The sequence below is a fragment of the Pelophylax lessonae genome (genome assembly GCF_965119305.1).
Source record: "Pelophylax lessonae genome assembly, chromosome: 5".
Taxonomy (NCBI): domain Eukaryota; kingdom Metazoa; phylum Chordata; class Amphibia; order Anura; family Ranidae; genus Pelophylax; species Pelophylax lessonae.
The window spans coordinates 87,440,742-87,460,081 of NC_138772.1; the positions used below are offsets into that span (position 1 = coordinate 87,440,742).

The 19,340-nt window shown below is 43.6% G+C and overlaps 1 protein-coding gene across 2 annotated transcripts in view; it reads right to left on the reverse strand.

Moving 5' to 3' along the window:
* Nucleotides 1–18,985, reverse strand: part of LOC309555355 (integrin beta-1-A) — a 74,174-nt gene extending 55,189 nt beyond the window's left edge. Inside the window, exon 1 of one of the 2 annotated variants that reach the window (XM_082257320.1) lies at nt 18,801–18,985. The gene's annotated coding sequence lies outside the window, so the exon portion shown is untranslated. The remainder of the gene's footprint in view (nt 1–18,800) is intronic. The other variant, XM_082257321.1, reaches the window with a different exon arrangement.
* Nucleotides 18,986–19,340: the final 355 nt, after the last annotated feature.

Below are 19,340 nucleotides of genomic sequence, written 5' to 3' on the forward strand. Positions count from 1 at the left end.
GCTTGCAGCCAAATGGCTGCAGCACTGATCAGTGTAATCCCAAGCTTTAGGGCTGGTTCACATTAGATGCAGTCTAATGCATTTTGTTGAACTGCATCAAAACCGCACACAAGTATTTTCCATGTATTATTGGCTCTTGTTCACAACAGTGCACAAAAGTAGAACATGTCACATTTTATTCTGTTTGGAACATGGTAAAACACCAAAATGCATGTGAACACACATGTCCTAACTTGAGATGAAAAAAAAAAAAAATAAAATAAACCGGAATGCATAAAAGACGCATTAAAAATGTGTGAAAATGCGCATGCAGAAACGCATCCAGAAATTGTAGTGTCAACTGGCCCTAAGTGGGGGTAAAACTGAATAAATAACCCCCAGTACCCCTGCACATCCACAACCAGGGTGACCCAAGCACAAAAGGGGGTTACAATTTTGTAACTCCTGCTTCGGAGCCGCTGGCTCTCTGCATTGTAGAATGAAAGGTTCTAGTGCTACACCTTTGCCTCCATCTTGACATGCCAATGGCAGACAAACACCCAAGGCATTTAAGTCCTGTACTTGTAAAAGGCACTCTTATTCACTGCTCCAGCATCTGTGAGCTCAGACACACCGGAGAAGCAGAAGAGATTTGCAGCACATTCCAGATCCGTAGGGTGGCAGTGCATCCACTCGAAGGCTAGTTAGATATTCTGCGACATTCAAGAGGTCGCCAAACCCCAAATCCCACCAATGCAAGCCAGCCAGGTTCACTGTGACTGGGGTAAAATCTAAACTATATGACATGAGAGGCCACACACATGCAGGGCTTGCAATATCAATGTTCAAATGTTATTCATGCCTGAGAAAACACAAAGCACAGTGAAGCAGCAATCACTGCCATAGATCTCATTTCAGATATCCTATATGGATAACATTTGTAGGAGTACCCGTTTATCTGCAGTGTGTGATTTAAGGCACTGTTGCCTGTCTTGTGAAATGTAGTGACGCCACTGTTCTCCTTGCTGGAAGCGCTGACATGAGGAAGCAAAGCCCTGCCTTTACAAAGTTGGCCACATCTATACAGAGATACAGAGCAAACAAAAGGCATGGAAAATCAGTAACAAGGACAGATCAACTTCAGGGAGACTACAGGTAACTACAGCAATACCGGTAACTAGCCCTTTGCCCTCTACCTGTCTTTTCTGGTCATTGCTCCTAAAACTCAACTCCTAACTGCTTCCAGGCCGCCCACCACAGATATAGTGCGGCAGGGCGGCCCGGCTGCACAAAATCACGTACCTGTACGTGATTTTTTGCACGAGATCTGGGGCGCACTCGCGCCACAGGAGCCAATCAGCAGCTTCAGCCACCACGATGGCCTCCGAGAACCGCCAATCGTTTCGAGGATGTAAACACGGCAGACTGCCATTCTGTCTTGTGTTTCTGCTGAATAGTAACACTGATTTCTCTTTTCCTCTAGTCTAGTGCATCCATTCCTTCCACAGTTAGAATTCACTCCTTAAGATCACACGTAATTCTTTGACCCCCCCCTGATGTTAACCCCGTTCCCTGTCAGTGTCATTAGTACAGGGACTGTGCATTTTTTTTAAGCACTGATCACTCTATTGATGACACTCGTCCCCAAAAAGTGTCACTTCACACAAAAGAGCCAATATCACCGTGCTGCTGTCTCAGCGAAAGGGAGTCCCGGGCAACAGAGACTCTCCAACATTGCTGGATCAAGATGGACCTCAGGGAAGTATTAGAGGGCTGCTGCACACAGAAGGCTTTTTATCCTAATGCACAAAATGCATTAAAGGTAAAAAAAAAAAACTTCCTGCCTTTACAATCACTTTAAACATTCTTAGATGTTCCATATAATGTAGAAAATCCTCACTTTTTGGGGTCACGTCAAATCTTTAGTAAGTTGAGTAAACAAATCAAAAATATTTTGTTAAAAAAAACAGTGATATGAACTATTTTAGGACTAATCTTTATCAGTACTGAATCTAGAAAAAACGTATACAAAAGCAAAATACATTCCCTTTAAAGAGTCACAGCCTGAAGAGTCAGAAGAACTGCCTAAAACTTGGAACCTGCCTGTACCCTTAAATATAATCCTCTGTGCAGTCTTTGATTTCTCCCCCCCCCCCCCAGTCTAAGCACACAGCTTATGGCCTCACAGTGCAGCTCGGAATTCTGACACTCCTCCCAGCTGGCAGCTTCAGCAGCCAATAGAGCGTGCCGCCATGATGCCTGCATTGTATTGTGAGCCTCAGCAGCTCTCCAGATTGTCAAAGACGCTACAAGGAAGAGGGGTGCCAAAGCTGTGAGCTGGAGCAAAGTCAAGGCATTTAGGTTTGAAGCAATCAGGTATGGAGGATCCAAAGTCACAAAATGGAAAGAACATTTTGGCATTTTTTTTTATTAAAAAGGTAAAGTTTATTAAAAGGTAAAGTTTATTAAAAAGGTAAAGTTTGCAAGCAATGTTATTCCATTTGTAGTGACAAGTTTAGGAAGGCAAAGTAGCAGTTGATACAGTTGAAGCTCGCTCACAATAGTAGTCAGGATTGCGCAGTCTCTGCACAGATTTCAGTCTTGCAAAGAATCCTATAGAATTCAATCGCGATTCACACTAGTGCGATGCGGGAAACCCTGTGATTCAGTGCTGGTTCCCACATCACACCTGAATCGCAGTGTGGTTCACGCTGAGATCTGCCAATCGCTGGGGGTGTCAATGTAAAGTTAATGACACCCCCAGATCGGTTCACAGATCGCAGTGCCAACAGTGAAATGGTGCAGGAATTGGATCGCATAGCTGTGAACACCCATGCAATCTGATTCCTGAGCAAACCAAAAAAAGGGTCCGGCATCATTTTGGTGCGATTTCAGCCAGTTTGTGTGGCTGAAATTCGCATTGCACAAACATCGCATGTGATCTGCATAAAAATGCGGTGTGAATCACATGCAATGTCTGTCATCACAGAGGAGAATGCCGCATTTTGAAATCTGTTGGTTGAGCAAATACCACTGGGGAAGATTTCTTAACTCATCAAAAAAAAAAAATATATATATATATATATAAACATAAAAACTATAAGACTGGGGCTGATTTCACACTACTCCGTTGCAAAAAAAAAAAAAAAAAAAGTGTTTTTACCATGTTTTTTGGCGCGTGAAAAAAAAAAAAAAAAAGGATCTGTGGCTGAAAAAAAAAAAAACGCACCAAAAACAACTGTGGGTGCATTTTTGACATGTTTTCTATTCATTGCAAAGGGGAAGTGCATTTTTGGTGCGTTGTTTTACCACACCAAAAATGCAGCATGCAGGACTTTTAAAAAAGCAACCGACCCACAACTGAATGGTGTGAAGTGTTTCTATAGGATTTAATGATCATGCATTTTTCTTATGCTTTTTGTAACACAAAAACAGAAGAAAAAAAGTGATCAGCATGAAAGGGCGCCTAACTGTGAATTATAAATACTAGAAGTGTTAACACAATATAAAGGAAATCCCAATGTTTATATTTGGTAAATATTACAGGCAAAAATGTAATGCCCAACTCATTCATAGTAAAGGAGGCTGAGATTTAAATCATGACACAAACCAGACCAGACCATTAAAGTAGAACTATAGGCAAAAACACATATTTGCTTCATTTTGGATAGAGCAAGGAAGGGAGGGTTATAACCCTTCAGATTTTTTTCTTCATCATCTGTGTCCCATTTGGGAGATTTCCATTCACTTCCTGTCCTATAGCCAAACAGGAAGTAAGAGGAAACTCAGGGAATTCCTTGGGGACCCCCAGGGCACTAGAACTAGTGTCCCAGTTGGAAGATTTCCCTCCATTACTTTTCTGGGAACAACTCAAAATTTGGAATTTTCTTATTTACACTTTAAATAACTGTAAACAGAATAAAGAGAGGGCGGATCTCTCCTTAATGTGGGCACAGACCGCAATAAGGCCTCATGCGCACTGGATGTTATAAAAAAAAAAGCCAGTAGCTGTAGAATGAGTTCGTCAGCGTTTTTTAGCTAAACTATACTCCCATAAAAGCTAATGGCTCAAAAATGCTGAATAGCCTCATTTTTGAGCTTTCATCAGAGTTAGTGTTTTACAGCTGAAAAACTCCTCTCAAAACCCACTAGTTCTGTTTTTTTTTCCTAGCCAGAAAACACCCCTGCCAAAACCTGCTGATAACAGCCTCTGTGTGCATGGACACAGGATAACATGCTGGGTAGTTTACTGGCTGTAGAAAAAAAATGCCCGATGCAGCAGCTGTAAAAACGTCCAGTGTGCATGAGGCCTAAAAACAGAGGGGTTCTAATCCATCTCCACTCTATCCAAAAATTACAAAAAAAAAAAAAAAAACTATGTTTTTAGTTCTACTTTAAAGCCAACTTCCGCCTTTGTCTTTTTTTTTTTTTTTCCTTCCTTCTCTTCCCAGACATCTTTTTCTGGGTATAATTCCAGCCACTTCCTGTATGCAGATTGCCATGGTTACACCCGCATGTTGGCCTGGGATAACAGTACAATGCTGCAGAGAACACTATGGATGCCATAATATTATACAGCGATCTCCGCAGCACTGAGGACCATTGCAGGAGACCCCTTCCCCCCCTCTTTATGGAACCAGACATCTGGAATTTAGGTATGTAGCCACTGTACAACTACCAATCCTCTGTGTCTGGAATAGGAATTGGGGTGACTGAACCCACTTCAGAGTAGAAGTTGTGATTATCTTTATCTTATAACAAAGACATGCATACCAAGAAAATGTTCTACAGATATGAGAGATGCTTAGAATAGCAGCATTTACAATGAGATGAACCCTGGAAACGGAGGCTGCTTTGCACATGAAAGGGTAATGCTCATTTTAGGCAGAGGCTAAAGTGGGGTACACACTAGTAGAAAACCTGCCGAAAATTCCCCTCCGAGGTAAAATCGGTACGATTTTCGCCTAGTGTGTACACAACTTTCAGCAGCCAATGCCGACATTTTCAATGAAAAAAAACGGAGGGACAAACACCAAAATTTTTATCGTCCGTCCCCAGACGACCAATTTTTGTTTAAGGTTTATGCAGTATGTCCACGAAAAATCAGATACGAAAGACCGCGCATGATCTGAGGTTGCTGATGACCCGGAAGTCTAGGTACAAAGGTCCCAAAAAAAAAACGTACGAGAAATTTTGTGAACATTATGCACTGTCAACTAAAAACGGCTATGACCACTGAGCATGAGAGAGAAAAATCGGAGGATATTTCGTCCGATTTTCGTCAAGTATGTACGGGCCTTTAGGCAGGCCAGGCTGACTGAACACCGGCAGTCTCAAGGAGTAGGTAATATCAATACTGAAATTGCTGAAGGTGCAAAAAGGAGCTGAAGGTGCAAAAAGGATAAATGTACTACAAGAAAAAAAAAAAAGTCTGATGTTCCAGTAAATTGATTTCAATTTTTTTTTTATCATAAACCAAATGTAATATTGGAAAGTTGGCATTTAGTGTGCAGATCTTAGATTGAATTCTGCTCTGATGTATGACCAGAGTTAGGCCTCATTCACACGAGGCAATTACATCTGTGTCCCACAGGGACTGTGCAGGGCTGCGTTTACCAGTGCGGGGATTTACAGGTGTTACATCCATCCCTGCGGCGGTCCCATAGCTGTCAAATGAACTGCTGTTCTCAGAATGCATTTTGGCCATTGCACGCATGCAGTAAAATACAACCCTGCACAGGACACAGATGTAATCTCACCCAGTGTGAACAAGGCCTAACTCTGATCTAGAATTTTCTCCCTCCTCTATACAGGAAAAGTTGGTTTGGTTGACAGATTTATGCACAAAAGGTATGTGATTCTGTCGCATGAGGAGGGGTGGCACTAAGGCTGAAGTGTTCATACAATGAACACTCCCATCTTCAACGCATTTTAAAGCGGAGCTCTGCCCAAAATGGAGGCTTGTCTGCCTCCACTCCGCTGCAACATTTGGCACCTTTTGGGGGCGAGTACCAGGTTGAAAGGTACCTGCTCCTAGTTCCAAGTTTTTCAGTCCCCCCCTCCTCCTTCGTCCACAGAAGGCCCATTCAGAGCACATGAGTGCTTTGTGCGTGCGCACTTGGGAATCAGCTGTCAAGCCGCAAGACTAACGGTTTTCCTTAGTGGAGATGGTGGAGGGATTTGTAGCTGCTATTTATTTTCTGAAGGAGCCTGGAGCTGCAATGAATAGCTCCAAAGCACTGGATGACCCAGGAAGCTGCTGGATAGGAGATTCCCTGGTTGACAGATGAAAGTAAATAAAGAGGTAGATATGGTGCCTGATAAAATTACCAAAATGTGGGCCAAATTTGGATAATGACAGCTTTCCAGAACTTATGTTCAACTTTGAGCACCGACGTCTCTGTACACCAACTCAAGAATGTTTTAATTACTGCCAGTTTACTTATCTGTGAACTTGCAGTAATTCCTTTTTTAATCTGTAGTAGCCACAGCTTTTAAAAATGGTGGTTGTAAGAATTACCTGAATCTGGTGCATGGGTCAGTGCTGGTACCGAAACCAGCACAAAGCTCATTTTGAATCAGGTGCAAGACATGTTAAAGAGGCCATACCGCCAGAAAAGTATAGTTATATTGTGGCACTTCTCTTTGCTTTCCCTCAGGTATTTGTTGTCTGAGGTCTCACTTGAGAGATTTCCCTTTAAAGCAGTAGTAAACTTGTTTAAGGCAATGTTATAAATGTGCTAGTATGCATCGCATACTAGCACATTAAGTGAAACTTACCTTAAAAGTGATTGTAAAAAGTCTCGCTTTTTTTTCCTATAAAAATAATAAACATGTTATACTTACCCTGCTCTGTTGCAGTGGTTTTGCACAGAGCAGCCTGGATCCTCCTCTTCTTGGGTCCCTCTTCTGTGAGCCTGGCTCCTCCCTCCTGTTCAGTGCCCCCACAGCAAGCAGCTTACTGTGGGGGCACACAAGCCGAGTCACAGCTCCCTGTGTCCATTAAGACACAGACACCCGACCCGGCCCCCTTTCTCACCGATTGGCTAGCTGACATTGACAGTAGCCAATCAGCAAGGAGACTGACGGTCAGCTGAGACATCCGTGGACATCGCTGGACAGACGAGGGACCTCAGGTAAGTATTAGAGAGGCTGAGGAGGGCTGCTGCACACAGGAGGCTTTTTATCTTAATGCATAGAATGCATTAAGATAAAAACCTTCTGCCTTTACAACTCCTTTAAAACTAAGCCCTCCAGTGGCACGCTGTCACTGCTGACAGGGCTTCCATCTTCACCCGGTCTTCCTTCTGGGTTCACGGGCTCCGGTCTTATAAATATAGGAGCCGCAATGACGTCACTGATGCATGCGCATAGGAGATGCTGTTCACAGCATTGGACTCTGAAGGAACGGCACGGGTATGCTGTTCCTTCAGAGTGCATGTGCCTGTGTGCCGGTGACATCACTGGCAGCTTCACAAGAAAATGTCTGCTAAACGGTGCACGTTTAGGAGATATTTAATGTACCCTATAAGCACTTAAACTCTTATCTCAGGAACCATGTCGCAATCAAATTAAAGTGAGGGAAAATGTGCAACAGACACTCTGCAAAAAGACCTCCTACACTAAGTGCAGGTATTATGATTATTATTTTTTTTTATAGATAGGGGTCTTTTTTAAAGCAGAAAATAAGTGGAACTTTACTCTCCCAATCAAAATTTCTTATTTTTAAACCTTTTTAAAATCTCATGCTGCTAGTATTAGTAAACAAATAGGAAAGCATATCATATTCACTTGTTTTAAACTTTTTCAGTTACTTAAATGAGGTCATACATCCCAGGAGTCTTCAGGAGGGGAGGAGAGTAGAAAGGGTTTTCTCAGCCAAGCACACTCTCCTGCATGCATGCTTGAAGAAAGAGCACATGGATTCCAGGAAATAAAGGCTACATGAATCATTTGCCCTTACTCAAGATGGCCACAGCCAGAAATGCATGGAGATTTACTTTGAATATTAAAAATTGATTAAATTATGTTTTTGGTGCTCAGATGCAGTGACGCTTTAACTCTATCTGAGCACCACAAACTGAAAACAGCATTTTATTTATTTTTAAAGTGGGCGTAAACTCCCATGCATAATTTATACCTATAGGTAAGTCTAATTTAATAAAGCTTACCTATAAGTACTGTAAATATGTCCTAAACATGCATTCTTTAGGAGATTTACTGTACATGCTACCAGTAACATCACTGGTACATGCGCTGTGAAACAACAGCCACCCAAACCGTTCCTTCAGTCTTGTGCCGTAAACAGCGGCTCCCAGGTGCATGCACAGGAGTGATGTCAATGCTGCTCTGGCAAGTCACAAAGCCGGAGTCCGAGAACCTGAAAGAAAGACGCGTGAAGATGGAAGCCTCGTCAGCGGTGACAGCTCACTACTGGAAGGACTTTCTTCTAAGGCAAGTTTGCCTTTACCATGCAGGGTACCAAAAAAAAAAAAAAAAAAAAAAAACCACCACACACACCCAGCGGTTTACTACCGCTTTAATATTTAAAAAAAAAAAAAAAAACGTACCCATACATCCATTCACGTTTCCATGCTTTATTTTGTTGGTCACTTTGAAAAATATTCCCTAGCATTTTTAGTCGTGGCCATCCTAAATAAGGGCGAATTACATGGCGTTTACTTCCTGAGCCTTAAAGCCTCGTACACACGATCAGATTACCGAACGATCTTTCGTCCATTTTTTGTTGCATGCTAGTCTCATGTGGAAAGCGAAGAGGTTACTTTCATATGAAAATTCTCGTACGACAGAATTCAATTTCAGAAGTGATGTCATGTGTTGAATTGTTTTGTATATGTTCTTTCGTTTCTGAGCATGCCTAGTCTTGCTCTTTACGATTTTTTTCGGACGAAAACTGTACTAATTAAACGAAAAATCGGACGTTGTGTTGACAGACGGTTAAAATTTTATAGCCTGCACATCCAGATTTTGTCATCCTAAAATTTGTAATCAGCTGTCGAAAGCACCATACTAACAATCCGAAAATCGGCAGATCGTTCATCGGACGAAATATTACTTCCGATTTTCATATCGTGTGTACGGGCCTTTACTGCCCAATCATGCAGGCAGGAGAGTGTACCCGCTCCTCTAAATGAAAGGAAAAATGAAACTCCTGGGATGTATGACATTATTTTAGTCTAGGCCAGAAACCAGGAAATAACTGAAAATGTTTTAAACTTTTTTTTTTTTTTTTTACAAGTAAAATATATACCTTCCTATCTATATTTTCTAATGCTAGCAGCATAATAAAAATAGTTAAAGCAGTTGAAAAACAAAAAAAAAAAAAAAAAAAAGCTGCAAGGCAATGGCATAATGTGCAAAATTCACTTGACTTTTGTAAGCCAAACGCCAACTAACAATTTTTAAGCAGTTACAGAAAGTGTTATTTTTTTTTTCCTTTTGGGATAAAGATTTTTATATAAATAAAAGTGAACCATTAAGTTAAATGGTTTGTCTCAACCCCGTAACTACCACTTTTGCTGGACAGCTTGATCTGTTTAAGATATCTAACAAATAGACTTAAGGGCCGTACACACTTGACGAAAATTGGACGAAATATCTTCTCAGCATTCATAAATGTTCGTGCATAAATGTTCAAAATTTCTCGTCCAATTTTTCTTTTTTTTTTGGTACATTTGTTCCTAGACTTCCGGGTTGTCAGCAACTTCAGATCATGCGCGGTCTTTCGTATCAGATTTTTCACAGACGTACTGCATACACATTAAACGAAAATCGGTCGTCTGGGTACGGACGAAAAAATTTTTGGTGTTTGTCCCTCCGTTTTTTTTCGTTGAAAATGTCGGCATCGGCTGCTGAAAGTTGTGTACACACTAGCCGAAAATCGGATGATTTCACATTGGGTGGGAATTTGGCAGATTTTCTTCTAGCGTGTACCCCGCTTTACTGGCCGGATCACCTAGTGAAGATAAAGGCTATAAAGCCTGGGAGCAGAAAAGGAATGCAGCATGTAAAAATTGGTAAGATGCAATATTACATTTATGGTTTGGGGTTTAATACTGCTTTAAGTAGAGGAATGCTAGAGCACCAGTCAGCTTTTTAATGTTTTGTTTTCCTGTCGCAGATTTTTACCTCATTTCCTGTCTGGAAAATCATTGTCTCCAGATCAGAAAGCAAGAGAGAGAAACCTTTCGGGGCCAAAAACCATGTTACAATCTTTGTCCATTTAACCTTAAATGTACCAAAATTATGTGATTTGAGAGCCCACGTAATCTATTCAATCACTTTGCATCCAATCAGACTACACAGTTGTTGGTAAGAGATAATAAGGTGGTGGTAAACGTGGGCCCCTTTCACGCGGGACAGACTGCGATTCGATGAGCAGGAGATCAGCTCAGATCTGCAATTTGGAGCAGAATAGGTGGATGACACATATGTGTCTGCTCGGTCTCTGCACAGTGCACACGGACAGAGCTTCCTCTGCTGTTTGTTTACACCAGACTACCTCTGATCCGCCTAAAAGAAAAAGGCTGGATCCCCTTCTGTATTTTTTAGCAGATCAGAATAGAATCAGAGGTAAGCTTGTGTAAACTGACAATTTATATCCGCCTGTGCATAGGAATGAATTAACCGGCTGTCCTTCCGGTGCCCTGAACCTGCCACTGAGAGCCAATCACGTGACTGGACTAGCGCCCCCCTGAGAATAAGTATAGGCATCTTTCCTCTACAGGGTGGTTACAGAGTTAGAACGGGGGTGGGAGCAGTTTTAAGCATATTTGTTTAGTATCTGAAATTTCACATAAACGGAGCCCCAGATAGCAGTAAAACCCAACAGGGGTTCTGCACCTTTCCCCAACTCTATCCAATAGTAAAAAAAAAAAAACACACACCACATGTTTTGGCTATAGATTAGAGCTGCATGATTAATCGTTAAAAAATTGCGATCTCAATTCACCCCCCCCCCCCCCCCCATGATCTTCACACTGCATGTCCTTGATTGGTACAGAGCTTGTTCTCTGCTCACTAAGGGTCCTTTCACACGGCCGCTCCGTGTGTCCGCAAATCATCCTATTTTTTTGCGGATGATTTGCGGACATAATGTAAGTGAATGGCACTGCGGATGTCAGCGGAATACCATCCGCTGACATCCGATTTTCCTCCTTTCAGTTCTGTTCCGTTTTTACGAATGGAACAGAACCCTATTTTTCCATCCGTGTAAAAAACGGAAAGGAAGGAAAATCGGATGTCAGCGGTGTCATCCGCTGACATCCGCAGTGCCATATACTTACATTATGTCCGCATATCATCCGCAAACGGATGGGACGATATGCGGGCACACGGAGCGGATGACAGAAATGTCATCCGCTCCGTGAAAAAAAAAAGTCCCGCAGCGGACTTAAGCAGCGGAGCGGCCGTGTGAAAGGAGCCTAACAGCTGTCAAAAGATAAAAAATAAATTAATTAAAAAAAAAAAAAAAAAAAAAAGACTCCAGCAAATGTTTATCAACATTGTCAAGGCTGCTAATTAACTATAAACACAATGTTTTACAATGTATCATTTCCTTCTTTTAGATCAAAGGAATGAACTTCCATCTGTAAGCCCCCGTTCACATAGGGGCGACGCTACTTCGCACCGCGACCTCCGGGGAGGTCGCGGTGCGAGCAGCGACCTCGGAGCGGCCGCCACGGACTTCATAACATTGAAGTCTATGGCGGTCGCCTCCTGGTCGCCCCAAAGAAGCTCCGGACCCTTTTTCTAAGTCGGAGCGACTTGTGTCGCTCCTATTAGAACGGGTCCGCAGCTTCCCTATGGGAGGCGACCTGTGAGGCGACCAGGTCGCCTCACAGGTCGCCTTAGTGTGAACGGGGGCTAAGTGCGGGCAGTTTAACCTCTGAAAGACTGACCTCCTTTTAGGACACTTGTTGCTTACAAGTTAAAATCAGTATTTTTTGCAAAAAAAATTACGTAGAACCCCAAACATTACACACACACACATAATATATAATAGCATAGACCCTAGAGAATAAAATCGTTGCAATATTTTATATCACACTGCATTTGCGCAGAAGTCTTTCAGACTCAGTTTTTTTGTGAAAAATACACTTTAATGAATTTTAAAAAAGTGAAAACCGTAAAGTTAGCCCAATTTTTTTTTGTTGTAGAATGTAAAAGATGTTACGCCAAGAATCTTGAACTTTATTATACGCAAAAAAATTGGGATTCTCATTTTATCCAGAATTGTGCAGCTCTACTATAGATACTTAAAGAGGTAGTAACCCGCTGTAAAAAAAAAAAACAAAAAAAACCACCTGCAAGACAATAGCATAATGTGCTAGTATGCATCGCATACCAGTACATTTTGAAATACTTACCTTAGAACGAAACCCCCGCAGTGGCGCCCGGGCACTGCTGAGGGAGCTGACTTGTACCCCCAGCATTTATTCTGAGTTTGCGGGCTCTGGCAATGTGAGTGGCCAGACGTCACTCCCATGCATGCATGCGGGAGCCCACTATTCGGGCAAGGAGCTCTGAATTTCCGGCACGATACCGATTCCGCTGATCTCAGCAGCTGCATGCAAGGTGAATATCTCCTAAACTGTGCAGGATTAGGAGATATTCATTTTACCTACAGGTAAGCCTTATTATAGACTTACCTGTAGGTAAATATCACCAAGGGAGGTATTCAACTGCTTTAATTGAACTATTTTGTGTAGGGTAGAGGGACCTCATCTTTATCCAAGGTCATAGCGTGCAGAGAGAACCCTAGCAGAAGCCGAGGAACAGGAGAGTCTGTAGTACCCACATATACCTCTATATAAAGACTCATTCACATGGGCATCTGTACGACAGCCATGTAAAGTGGGATGCAGTGGATGCAAAGACAGCAATTCCACATTAGTGTGGGTCCCCAAATGCACCATCTATGTTCGGGGGGACACACAATTGTCAAATTGGAAGCAGGGGCAGTGTTGGTGCATGCACTGTGTCCTGATATGAATGGGACTGTCTGCACAGGGATATATGGAACTACTTTGCATCCCTGCAAATAATGCCCTCGCACAAATGTACAAATGAGCCCTAACATTGGGGTTTTCGGTCGATTGCCTGAAACATTTAGCTCCTAATAGTAAAAGGTTACAATTAATGTTGACAAGTTAATAAAATATTAAATTTTGTGTGAGGAAAAGAGAGTTAGATATTTAGTTTTAATCAGATTTTTAGGCATTTTGATAAAAGAAGTCTATGGCTCACTGTGTTTGCTAGGAACCTCTTCACATGAGCAGCCAGGGGGCGTTAAAAAGCAGGTGGTTGAGCCCCGACTCCATATCTAAACAGAAAGAAATGCAAGTGTGAAGGGCTGTACACATGCTGAAGTAGGGCATGACTGCTGGAAAAATGAAATGGCATGTCATATTCAACGGACGGTACCACTGCTGAATGCGACTAATGCAAATAAATGAAGCTGCATTGCCACCACATGTAATGCACGTGCTTGAAGCACGATGGGTTGGCAGTAGGGATGCACTTACATCGCTATCATTGTGATACAAAGTATTTTCAGTAGCACTATGACAAACCTAGGTTCACACAGGAACAGTGGGGAAACCTGCATTTGACTCAGACTGGGAATCGCAGTGCGCTAATTCATTTTGTAAGGATACAAATCACACCACATAATACTTGGTAGCAGCGAAAACTTGACCGAATGTATTGGTACTCGTTCTTGCCGATAAAGAAAGGGTATTGGTGCATCCCTAGTTGGCAGTGAAGTGACATATTACCTCCTGACCGCCTCTCAAACGCCCTCTGAAAATCAATCCTCTGTGGGTTGCTTTTCAATGAGGTGTCTATGCAGTATATGGTTCTCTCAAAACAGATTATAATTAAGAATTACATTCCCTGGGCGGACTTTTCTGAATTATTAACTGCATGGAGCTTTGTAGTGCAGGAACTACTTTGAAGTCGGTGTGACTTGAAAAAGCACTGATATGAATGGGGCTCATTGAAAATAATGGAAAACGACTTGTCTAGTGGGACAAGTCGCACTAGTGTGAATGGGGCCTTACCTAAAGTTGTAAGGACACTGATCCTATTAAGGCTACTACACAAAGCATAATTATTCATTTACAATAGAACATTTTATATTGGTGAAATACAATGCAAGATACTAAGAATATATTTGAGTAAACTGCTGAATGGAAGAAAATCACTTGTGTTGGAGTAGGCACAGCCTCACATGGCCTTTCACTCCTCTGAAAACAAAAGAAAGCAGAAAAACACACCTTGAGGGAAGAGAAAAAAACAGCTCAGACAAGTGCTGACACATCAGCTCCGGAGGCCAGGGCTCGGCCAGCTCCCATCATGAGCCATGTGCTAAGGATCACATACATGGCAAGTCTACAGCATTTCTATATGACCAACACAGTGCTATTGGGGATTACAGTGGTTCAGTATAGACATCGGATAGAATAACCTAGAAATCTGTACTTGTATCAAATGTAATGTACAAATCAGAGTTTCCCTCTTGTGATTTTTAAAGGTTTACAACTCGTCTCAGCTAAAAATCCATCAAGTCTACAGGAAAAGTGGAGAACAAGCTGTTCGTTTACATCTGAAACATGCATCAACAGATTTCTTGGCGAAGCAAGCTTGCAAGAAAAGGATTGAAAAAGGTGCAGGGAGGAAATCTGTACAATAAAACAAAGTAAGCTAGCAGGTATTTCAGTTTACAGCCATGTGTGATTTATTTGTAGCAGTCTAGTGTTATAAATAAGCACTATATGGAGCCCAGCAGGACGAGGCTGACACCCCCAACCCCCACCAACACACCACTCCCAGGATGTCCTGTGTTTCCCTCCCACTGCACATTCCTACAGGGAAACTCCCTGCTGCCTCTGGGGGGTGGAAAGGACAGTCAGTGTACAGCATATGGATATGTCTGACTGTACAGACAACCAAAGGCTTAGAGGCCTATGTATACACAGAGGGGGATATATGGCCTTTCCATTCACAGATATCAGCCTTGGCACAATCTCACCCGAGCTCTGGCATGATCGGACTCTGCAGTATCTATAAACCGTCACTGCATTACCACTCTGCAGTATCTATAAACCGTCACTGCATTACCGAGGGATCATACTAAATCTCTGTCTGCTCATTCACAAACAGGATTTGGAAATTCAGAAAACAAATCTCCAGGGAACAAAGCACACTTTATTTTTTTAAAGCTAAATGATACTTCATGGGAAAAAATGTTACTTTATTTTACTAGCAAAGATTTTTTTTTTCAACCTTACAAACTCTAACTGAATATGTGCTACAAATCACACGCCTACAAAGTATAAACAACGTAACATTATTTGTAGCAGGTTTGTATTTGAGCACTGGCTGTGTATGTGGATACATTTATTAAACCCGTTTATCACATTATCAGGGATTATGACAAAAAAAAAAAAAAAAAAAAGCAGTTTTACTGGATGGTGTGGTAAGAGAGGAATTGGTATTAGCGGGATGGCAAGGGAAATCATCCTTCCCACAAATCAGAAGATTGCTACATTTTGGGAAATTCTCTGATGACAGAAATATTTTTGCAGCCAATGCGATAAGATTCTCAATTGATTGGTTTCTCAAATTGCTCCGATTATTACTCACTCCTAAGCTGGATACACACTATACAACTTTTGTGGTTAGATTTCCTTTAGATTAAAGGCCCGGACAGACGATAAGAAAATCTGAAGGGAAATTTCGTCCGACGACCGATCTGCTGATTTTCGGATTGTTAGTATGGTGCTTTCGACAGCCGACTCCAACTTTTCGGCTGACAAAATCCTGATGTGCAGGCTATACAATTTTTGTTGTCCGTAATACAACGTCCGATTTTCATCTCATTAGTACAGATTGACAGAAAAAAATCTTAAGAGCAAGACTAGGCATGCTCAGAGACGAAAGAACACATACAAAGCAATCCAACACATGACATCACTTCTGAAGTAGAATTCTGTCGTATGGGAAAATTCGTATGAAAATAACCTTCACTTTCCACATCAGACTAGCATGCCACAAAAAACGGACGACAGATCATTCGATAATCTGATCGTGTGTACGGGGGTTTACATTCAACTATGTAGTGCAGGGGCCTGCCTGATTGCATACAAATTATTAGTGCCCATTAGTGCTTGATCACACTTGACTAAATTTCTAACGCCTAACAAACGTTCCTATAGCATTAGTATGGGCGTTAGACTGGTGTTTTACAAGCATTAATGACAAATTAAAAATGCTCTCCAAATGCCCCTTGGGCTGTTATGAAGCGTTGTGAAAATGCTTCACAAATGCCCATTCCATTGCAGGTAATAAACTGAACTTAATGCCCCACAATCGCATGCCATGGCGTTTGCAAAGCGTTACCATAGACTTGAATGGGAGGCATTGAAAGGCTTCAAACCCCTCCTGACTCAACATGAGGCTTCAATTTTGAAGTGACGCGAGCGCGCTGTATGCTGTCCATTGTATCATTTACATGATGATGATGGGCATTTTTAACACCTCTCAAATGCCTGCTTTTAATGCCAGTGTATGATTTTTTTTCATTTCAGTGTTGGCCATAAAAGGATGAAGAGTCAGTAACATGACAATCTTTTATTGCCCCCGCGCTCTGTGTACTGCACCCCATAACTGGCTACATCCAATGCACAAACAATGCAGCTTTACTAAGAAACTGGTAAGAATATTGGAATGTGACTGAAACAAAAACTCTCCCATGCTGCAGTGTCATAAGAGACAAAAAAAAAAAAAAAAAGAGCCGATAATGTCCAGAGATCAGGCGTGAGACAGTCTGGCTTCCACATCTCTTGTGAACTACAATAACCAGCATGTCAAGTGTATGCATTATAAACCAACAATCACCGGAGAGAGCAGGATAAGGAGAGTCAGTCACCCCACCCTGACCTTATAATCACAGCAAAGCCCCTCAGCAAATATAGAAAGTGGGGGAGGGGTTCAGGACTAGTCATGGTGAAAATAACTTGTTTACACCCGGGAGCCCCTGAGAACAGTTGGCGGTGTTCCTAGGACATGGCGATTAATCATTCACCTATTTTAAATGCTGGACCAATCCTGGCCACTATTCTGACAATTTCAACCAGCTTACCAGCACAACCGCCCGTCCCTGGTGCAGGGGGCACACCAATAGGCCATCCCTGGCGTAGGTACATCCCTGGTGTGGGCACACACATTGATCTGTGCCCCTGGTGTGGGCACACACATTGATCTGTGCCCCTGGTGTGGGCACACACATTGATCTGTGCCCCTGGTGTGGGCACACACATTGATCCGTGCCCCTGGTGTGGGCACACACATTGATCCGTGCCCCTGGTGTGGGCACACACATTGATCCGTGCCCCTGGTGTGGGCACACACATTGATCCGTGTCCCTGGTGTGGGCACACACATTGATCCGTGTCCCTGGTGTGGGCACACACATTGATCCGTGTCCCTGGTGTGGGCACACACATTGATCCGTGTCCCTGGTGTGGGCACACACATTGATCCGTGTCCCTGGTGTGGGCACACACATTGATCCGTGTCCCTGGTGTGGGCACACAAATTGATCCGTGTCCCTGGTGTGGGCACACACATTGATCCGTGTCCCTGGTGTGGGCACACACATTGATCCGTGTCCCTGGTGTGGGCACACACATTGATCCGTGCCCCTGGTATGGGCACACATTGGTATGCGTCCCTGGTATGGGCACACACATTGATCCGTGCCCCTGGTATGGGCACACATTGATATGCGTCCCTGGTATGGGCACACACATTGATCCGTGCCCCTGGTATGGGCACACATTGAGCTGCGTCCCAGGTATGGGCACACATTGATAAGTGCGCCTGGTATGGGCACACATTGATCTGGGTCCCTGGTATTGGCACACATTGATAAGTGACCCTGGTATGGGCACCTCCACCCGAATGACCATGTTTTGTGATGAAATCCCAGCTTAAACCTCCATATGTATTATCAGACAATCTGGCCCATCCCCTAACAATTCCATAGCTGACAACTGTTCCCGTCTTCCATCACGTATCCCTGGTTGTGAATCGTCCCTGGAAAGGGGTCACTAGGCTTCCCCTGTACAATGTATTTATCCTACAAATATAATACTACAACTTCTACATGTAAATACATTCTAATAAACAAGTCATCAGATATAACAGGACAGGCAGAGTACAGAGTACTGTGCGATCAGCTGGGAACAATGGCCACTATGGCACTCCGGCCTGTGCTGTGTGATCAGCCGGGGTCCCTGGAACGATTGGCCACCAAGGCTGATCACAGGACGGAGTGCCATAGTGGCCAACAGGTCCAGGGACACTGTTACTGAGCCAGGGACCCCAGCTGATCACACAGCACAGGACGGAGTGTCCATGGAAATGTTGGCCACTAAGGCACTCTGTACTGTGTGATCAGCTGGAATCCTTGGCCCAGCAGAAGTGTCCCTGGAAGTACTGACCACTAAGGCACTCCGTACAGTGTTACACTGATTCCCATAGCAGTGTGGAAGCACTAACCATTAGGGCACTCCATACAGTGTTACACTGATCCCATAGCACAGTAGAAGTGTCCCTGGAAGCACTGACCACTAAGGCACTCTGTACAGTGCTGTGTAATGAGCTCAGCTCCCAGTCTCTGCAGCCCACTAGGGCACTCCGTACAGTGCGGCCGTCCATAGACACAGGCCGGACTCCTCCGCACGGCAGGCTGTAGTGAAGTTTAGCGCTCCGGGCGCTGTACAAAGGCTCACCTCTAGAGGAGCTCGGAGACGGACCCAGCCGGCCCGGGAAGGTGAGTGGGGATTCCGGGTGTCGGTCTGTCGGTGTGTCCCGGACCGGTATAGTCCTCCTGTGTTCTCTCAGTCCGCTCTCCTCACACGGCGCCGTGACGTCCCGAGCTCGCGCCCAGCCCCGATCCTCGCGCTCCGCCAGCCGCACCACAGGAAGCGCATTCCAAGCCTGTGACGTCAGTGGTGTGGGCGGGGAAAGGGGGTAGAGTGGACACGTGGGTGCGGAGGGAGAGGAAGGGTGACCTCAGGGCTGGGAGATTTCTGCTGCTGACTAATAGCATCCTCCAGTCATAGCCGGGGGAGAGAGAGAGAGGGGTGTATGGGATGGGAAGAGCTGGGGGGGGGGAAGAGAGAGAGAGAGGGGTGTATGGGATGGGAAGAGAAAGAGGGGTGTATGGGATGGTCAGAGCTTGGGGGGAGAGAGAGGGGTGTATGGGATGGTCAGAGTTCGGGGGAAGAGAAAGAGGGGTGTATGGGATGGGAAGAGAAAGAGGGGTGTAT